The sequence below is a fragment of the Poecilia formosa genome, unplaced genomic scaffold (genome assembly GCF_000485575.1).
Source record: "Poecilia formosa unplaced genomic scaffold, Poecilia_formosa-5.1.2 Scaffold665, whole genome shotgun sequence".
NCBI lineage: Eukaryota > Metazoa > Chordata > Actinopteri > Cyprinodontiformes > Poeciliidae > Poecilia > Poecilia formosa.
The window spans coordinates 140,769-148,302 of NW_006800604.1; positions in this window are offsets into that span (position 1 = coordinate 140,769).

Genomic DNA, 7,534 nt, shown 5'->3' on the forward strand with positions numbered 1-7,534 from the left:
ACACTGGGTAAAACAGCTACAAGGTGCTCCAGCCTGAATAAGAGGTAAATGTTCCTCATGATTGTTTTGTTTTCTGTGTTGGACAATTTTCTCCAAGTTTGGCACAGTCAGTTTCAGGCCACTAACTAACTTCAGTAAGTATTGTTTCTCCTACGTAAGATCGTTGCAGTTGGACGTATTTAAAGTTTGTGATAGCCTGTTGGCGATCTGGAGGGACAATCAAGGAGAAACAATCTGGTTATCAATGGAATTACTGAGTCGCCAAACGAGACTTGGGCTGAGACATATGAAATATGAGAAATCATATTTAATTGTCATATGTTTTAATTATTAAAATTATATGTAGCCAATCTAATCCTGGTAGATGTTGAATGTTAGTGGTTGTGTTGGGTTTTCTTTAATGTCATAGATGGATTTGACAATAAAGACAATTGATATTTTAATGTCTTGGGAGTGCAGTGTCTGTTGGGGCGTTCACTTTTTCTTGGATTTCTAATTGGCTCTCATCCCTCATATTTGGCAACATGTTGAATTTTAGTTCTGCAACAAGTTTAAATCTGTTTCTGCTGTGCAAAACTGATATATCTTTGCTAATCAGACTACAAATAATAGTGGAACTTTGCAGAAGGTGAGAAATTGGGAGGTGGAGGGTTAATTATTGTTATCTACGAAGAATTTTATTGAGGATAATCTCAAAGTATTTCCAGATGTCAGATTTTCCTCTTACTGGCTCCATTTCAGACAATCAAGTTTATTTGTGTAGCACGTTTCAGCAACAATGCAGTTCAAAGAGATTTACATCATAAAATCACAAAAATATAGTTATTAAAAAAACAACATAATCTACAATTGAGAAAACGAGTAACAAACATTTTGATGAGTGCCATCAATACACATCAAATATGTTGGTCAATGTTCATTTTATTTGGCCACTGAAGACAAATATCATCCTCTGATGCCTGACCAAATGGACAACAACCCATGTCACAGCAAGGCTCATCATGCTTTTAATTTGAAAATCGACACGCAAAATGAACCAGTCACGTGACCCATGCAATGCGAGGCCTCGTTTGTTGCCGGTCACGTGGTTTTCAGCAAGACGACACAAGCCTCGAAGCGGGGCTTCATCGGACACGCCCCCTTTTTACTCGGTACAAGCCTCGAAGCCCAGATTCAGATCACCCATCACTACCCTCAGTGTTTCCTCAGCTTCCAACACACAGGACAAGAACCACACATCTCGCAATTTAATCTCAGTTCAAAATAAATGTCATTTATCTTATTTCTTAGTCTCCTGTTTGTGTTTTGTATACGAGTCAAAAGACTTGACAATTCATCATGTTGGGTTCCTATCTGCCTCTGTGTTGCCCTGTGATTGACTGGCGACCTGTCCAGAGTGATTGCACCAGCAAACCTCAAGACCCCACTAGGGATAAGCATGTTTGATAATGGAACGTATGGATGGATAAAAATGTGTTGAATGTAATAAAATGCTTAGTTTGAGATGTTCATGAGCTGTTCAGCCATGTTAACACATTTGTACTAGTTAAATGTTAATTAAATTCTGTAATTTCATTTGTCTTAGATTGAGCTTAGTTTTTAGCTTACTGAAGCACCTTAGACACTGTTTTAGTACTTGTGTTGTACTGTTCTATTTTAAGTGAAGAATTTTATGTTTACTAGATTAAGTCACTATTGCCTTTATGGACCGCAGAATTTCAAAACATGAACTTGTAAAACTGTGATGTCTAATCTGATGGGTCCAAACATTTGGGTGTGGCTAACTTTTGTGCTGGTGCACGGTAAGAAAAAAGTTAGGTGCACCTGTTCAACCAGTGCAAAATGTTAATCTTGAGCCCTTAACACAGTAGCTTAGTTCATCAGAACTTTCTACTCACACCTCTAATAGTTTCTGTTATTATACTACTGGTTGACAGTGGATCACACCACATGAAAGCTGGGAAAATTGTAATATTGTGGGGATCTGTGTTTTTGTGTATTTATTTCTTGTTTTTTTTCTGTCCTTGTTTCCCGTGAGTCTCTGTGATGTCCTGTCTTCCCTGTTGATTGATCCCAGCTGTGTCTAGTTTTCCTGATTACCCTCCCTGTGCATTTAAACCCACCTGCTGTCTTTGTCTCTGGTCAGGTCCTCGTCTTATGTCAGTTGTTGTTTTACATCTATTGTCGCACGTTGATGCTCTCCAGTCGTACTGATAAGTCCTGGTTTGCTTAGCTCTTGTTTTTCAGTTATCAGTTGCTACCGGTATTTAGCTGTTTGCTAAACTCACTGCCGTGCCGCCTGTTTCTGGACTGTATCGAGCTTCTCATCATTAAATTCATAATTTCTTCACTACCTGGGTCCCTGTGTTTACCCTCACCACCTCTCTAAACCACCACATCATGACAAATATGAATTTATGTGACAATCATTCACCACTCAGGATTCTGTGAATGTGCAAAGAACAAAGCCAAAAAGCAAAGTATTGCACACCTTACTTTCAAGAGACTGAAAGTAAGCCATATTTTTCAGATTTGTATTTGCACATTTGAAAATTGTCCATTGATCTCATCCACTTGACGCTTGTGCACTAATTTGTGTTGGTCTATCTCACATAATGTAATTAAGTCACAGTGAAGTGTGTGGTTGTGATGGGGAAAAGTGAAAAACATTCCAGCTGTGGGAATACCTTTGAAAAGCAGTGCTGATCCCCACTTTGGATTTCTTTTTGTTTTTTCAGCTCATAATGCCTCTGCTGCAGAGTGACTCAGGTTCAGTCTTTGTCTTGTCAGTGAGCTGACCCTCTTTTCCCTCCATGAATCAAACTGAATGGAACTCTTTTCTATTTTTCCCTCTGAGCACTCCTCATTTCTGCCCAGCTGTATGAAATCATTCTGTTTTCTCATGTGTGTAAGTTGTTTCGGACCTGGAGACAATCTCTGAGACACCTGTTGTCTGTCCCTGTTCTCTGTGTCTTTTGCTTAGATTCTAACTCAACACCTTATGTCTCTCACCAAATCTTTCTCTTTTGCTCTAACATTTTCATCCCTTTGCTCTTTCTATCTGCGTCCTGATGAGATACTGTGATGTAACCATCTTAGAGAGTGAACTCTTCGTTTTACTACGTGGCCATCACATCAACTCTCACAGGTTCAGCCTAACTCAACCCTAATTCCTTTTTCCTCTGTCTTGTGGGAAGATTGTCGATCCTTATACTGTTGAGTCCATTAAGTGTGCATTCTACATTTATAATTGTTGAATTTCTGGTATTGCTCAAATCCTGCTAAAACTTGCTAAATATGGAAGCATGGAAAATTCTGAGATTAATTTTGGATAATCAAGTTAATTTATATTAATAAATAAAGAGACACACCCACACACACGGGGTGCTGTGGTGGTGCAGGGGTTGAGCACAACCCACATAAGGAGGTCTTAGTCCTCAGTGCAGCTGTTGCGGATTCGATTCCTGGCCTGGTGACTTTTGATGCATGTCTTCCCCCTTTTCTCTTTACCTACTTTCCTGTCTTAGCATTTTCAAATAAAGGCCATTAGAGCCCAGCACAAACGTTTGACACCAATTTTGTCTGATTTGAAGAAGGTGGGGGGGCCAACTTCACTCAGGTTTATTTCTCCTATTTATTCATGAGCAGGTGAAATCTGACGAAGGGTTCCACACCTGAAAACCTGTTTCAGTTTGAACCCCAGATGATTTTAGTGAACCACTTTGGTTCAGTTCATGCCTATAGCTCAGCTCTTAATGGCTGAAAGAGATAAAGTCACTGTAAAGGCCGATGTGTGCTGATGTAAGCAGGGTCTGGGCCAATTGGCAGAACTTTGATGAACATCCTGTCACACATTACCAGATGAAGATGACGTTCAACAGTCGAGCCCTGGGACCTCTTAGATAACCTGATCCATCATCATACAGACACTCAGTGGCACATACAGAGTACAAAGAGCTTTAGTTTGCAGGCTTTCAGTGGAAGTGCTGCTGTCCTCAAACCCACTCTCTAAACAAAAATGACATGATGTATCAAAGCAAACACTCAGCCAATCAATAGCTTGTCTGGGTTATGCATCATGGGGGTCGGATGCTGTGATCTTGCTCTTCATCACTCTGCAAAGAGACGATGGGACAAAGGCTTCTCTCCCATGAGTTTAACTCCCTCTTGCTCCCTCCCTGCTAAAACATGATTGCTCTAATTGATTCATCACTTTGTTTGCATTTGGACTTTGATATATTTGGAGACAATATATCTCCAAATATATTGGATTTATGATCTTTTCTCAAATGAGAATTTGAGAAAAGACCATCAACATTCGCTCTTTTAGATAGATTTTTACCCAGAATGCAAATGGAAAAAACCGTGAGTGAAACGGTGACTGGGACTGACTAGTATATATTCCATTGAGGGAAAGTTAGTTTCACATCTGCTCAAGAGCCCCCTGGTGGTTGAAGAAAAATCCACATATAAACCAGAAAATACAATATATGAAAAAAAAAACACTGAATGCTCTCTGGTATGAGGAGGCGGGCCAGATCCGGCATTGTTCAGGGGGCCGGAACAAATGACATGGCGGGCCGGATCCGGCCCGCGGGCCGTAGCTTGGGGACCCCTGCACTAGAGTCACATTCACCCATTTGCACTCAAACAGTGATACGCAGATCAGTTGTCAATTTGAGGGTAAGTCCCTTGCCCAGGGGCACATCAACATGTGGCAGGAGGAAGCTGGAATCGAACTGTCAACCTTCTGATCACAGGACAACTACCCACAGAGCCACAGTCACCCTAAAGACAACAAGTGATCTGTAAAGTTGTGAAGATGCTCAGCTCCAATCTAGAGCAGAGAAGAGAAATGCAACCTCACCAATGCTGGCCCCTGTGACCGCAGTGCAGTCCAGGCCTGAGAGGATGCCCCATGTCCTAGAGACGGGTCCGTTATGAGTGCTTCATAAACGGGAGCTTTCAGACTCCTTCAGATTATTGAAGTGTTAATCACATTTTTAACACATTATTATTTATCTGTTTTGGAGGGCCATCCCATTCAGGCATGTTAAAGATGAAAGCAAACGCTCAAAGAAAATAAATGAAAGTGAAGAGAATGAGAAACACATTGTCAGATATCCATGCATCTCTCCCTGAAAACATTCCTCAAAGTGACATTGAAACAGCTTTCCACCAAGGGTTAACATGTCTGGATGCAGTTAGTACATTTGGTCTCATAGGTCTCATGCTGAGCTGGTCTTGCCACTCCTTTTTTTCTATGCAAACAGAAGAAACTCTTCACTCATTCATTTGAAAAAGGATCCCATTTAGCTGGTGGTTTTTTGACCACTGTAAAATAGGAAAAATGCAAGTAAATTCTGCATTTTTATGTATTTTTAAATCATGAAATGAGAAAATAAATGCTGAATGACTTCAGAAAGTAAGACCAGACATGAAAGGCTACTGATAATGTTTGTATCTTCATTTTGTCACAATGAATCGAACTAAACTGAATGATGATTTCAGGTACCTGCACAGGGGGGGGAGGGTGAGTGAAGGGAATTTTCTATTTCTGTGAAATAGAATTTTGTTCTATTTCTATGAACAAAAAAAAAAAACTATTTTGTGAGGGGATCCCTGTCGGCCAAGGGCCATTGGAATTGTCCTAACCTTTCCCCCTTATATGGTGTTGCTGTACGTAGACCACTTCGGTATGAGTCTGTTGGAGAGCTCATGTCCGTCCTAAATGGTATCAGTCTACTTTTGTTTATTTGATGCCTTGGCTCTCTTTCTGTAAACTGAAAATGAATAAGCAGAGTTTGAACTTTTCTGTAGTTCTAAGAGGGATCAGATGAACCCTGCCTGAGCTTTTACCGTGTGTGCAGCTATGGCGGAGTTTTTGTTCTTTTTACAAACTTAACGGGTTACCCGGTTGACCAACCATGACATTTGTTGCGCTCTTCCTGAGTGTTAAACTGTGGGAGCGTTAAACAGAAAGTTTGCCGAAAGAGTAGAATGTAAGCAAACATTGTTGCTTCACTTCTCCTCCTCTGGAAGTCTCAGACATACTACCTGAACCTGGGAATGTCCATCCTCTATGGGTAGGCTTTGCTTTCATGTCTTTTTTTAATGTGATTTGTAAAAAAACAAACAAAAAAACAGCTGATATATTCTGCTGTTTTGGTGTGTTATGTGCTTGTGGCCTGTATTTGTGTAGTTTAGGTTTGTGCTGGTTTTGTGTGACACGCACATAATGTGCGTTGGAGATGTCACGGTGTCAGGGTTTTTTGTTTCATATGTTTAGTTTTCTGTCAGGTTTTATTTTCAATCTAGGTCATTCTCCACCTCGTGTGGTTATTTAGCTCATGTGTGTCACCTGTGTCTCCTAATCAGTTATTTCCCTCACCTGTTTCCTGTAGTATTTAGGTTTGAGTCACATCCTTGTTTGTTGCTGGATTCTTGTCTGTCTGTGTAGTGTTATACCCTTATGCTGCCAACTTGTGTTTAAAGAAAGAGAAATAAATTGCAAGATGCCACACTGCTGTTCATTTTTTGGCTTGCCTCCACTTAAAAAACCCCTTCCTGACAGATGTGACCGTGCTCTTGTGGGTCAGGTTCAGTGATGGTTTTGTTTGTGCCCTCCGATAATATCCTGCAGGCGTCCCCAGTACCACCTGCTCACTGATCATTACTGTATCCTTGGTTAGGGTAAGCTGAAGCAGATCCCTCCTCCAGCTAAGAACGTCAGCATCACTAAAAGCGTTTAAATACAGATTTAGTGAAGTCTGTGAGAAGGGGACCAGGTTAATTGGCCAAGCTTAAAATCAATTATTGGCTATTTGCTGTGATGTATTTGTGAACCAACCAAGCTCAAACACAAAGATTACAGATGGCATCATATTGTAGGCATGGTAACATAACAATTAAACTAACAAGATGATTGTATGCACTTTTACAAAGTAAACTTTCAAAGTAAATCCTAAATGAACAATGTAGTTTTATTGTATCTCTGCTGAACACATTAAATCAAATTGAATAGCATTGTCATTCTCATAAATTATTGATGTTTTAGATCTATGGTCCGTGTTACAATTCAACCATTTATAGGGGCCCTGGATGACTAAAAGAAGCTCAATGTTCTGTAAAATGTTCTGTAATTTACTGATGTTAACAGAATTCGTTCTTTTGTTTTTTAAACAGATTATCTGCCTCATACAGATAATCTATCACAACATAGACAGTTTTAACAAATATTTTAAAAACATATAAAAAAAAGCTATACCCCAGCTTTAACTCTTTCAGAAAAAACAAAACCAGCATATAAACATTTTTGCAAAACAGTTTTTTCTAATTTTGCCATTTCCATAAACTTTTTTATAATGGCTTCCTCCAAAATGTGGATTAAGAAAAAATCTTGATAGAAACATGGCTACAGAGACTGAGGACAGTTTTAACTGATTTCATGTTTGATGGTTGGGCGTAGTCAACCATAGTGTGTGCTAGTCAAAAATGACTCCAGTCACCAAAGTTCCATCTATCCATTTCAGAT